Here is a 674-nt window from a genome sequence, read left to right on the forward strand (position 1 = left end):
CATGCGAGACGTAATGAAGCCATTCAAGTCAGCATGGTCGTAGTTTCTGCGGCGTTGAGGCGGACAGCACCCAGAGCGATGTGTGCGTGCATGTATGAACCTATACACAATCAACCTCGTAGAGCAGTTTGGTATTTCTGAAAAATTCGTTTCCTTAATGTGACTTTACTGCAGCATTCTCACTGTACGTAGATCTATGCTCGAATTTAGAAAGATTAAGTAGTTCCGAAACATATGATGATCCCAGAAGTGTGGGTTCTTAAGGTATTTAAGTATACAGTGCTGGTTACTTAGACAGGCGTTCAAATTGCTATCTGTTGATACATTGGGCGACTGTCTCGTTTGTTGGACGAGGTTTTCGCCCACGAATAAAATAGTTTTGGTTAGTAATAACAGCCTAACATACAGTGAATTACACTTGTCGAGTGACCGTCTGCGGTAGGCGCGTGCGGCCGAAGCAGTGGTGCATATTCTGGGTTGTAGATCTCTTTGTTCTATGTAGCGCATTGTCGAAGCATGCAGCATGACCATGAGACGTCTCATTGCGGCATTAGCATTTATTCTCTTCTTTTTTCTCGGCACGGTCGTATATATGGAACGCACACACCACTGCGTTTGTCATTGACGCTGTTTTTCATTTTATCTCCCAGACGCAGATCACGGCGAGCGACGCC

This window comes from Dermacentor albipictus, chromosome 8, assembly GCF_038994185.2.
Source record: "Dermacentor albipictus isolate Rhodes 1998 colony chromosome 8, USDA_Dalb.pri_finalv2, whole genome shotgun sequence".
NCBI lineage: Eukaryota > Metazoa > Arthropoda > Arachnida > Ixodida > Ixodidae > Dermacentor > Dermacentor albipictus.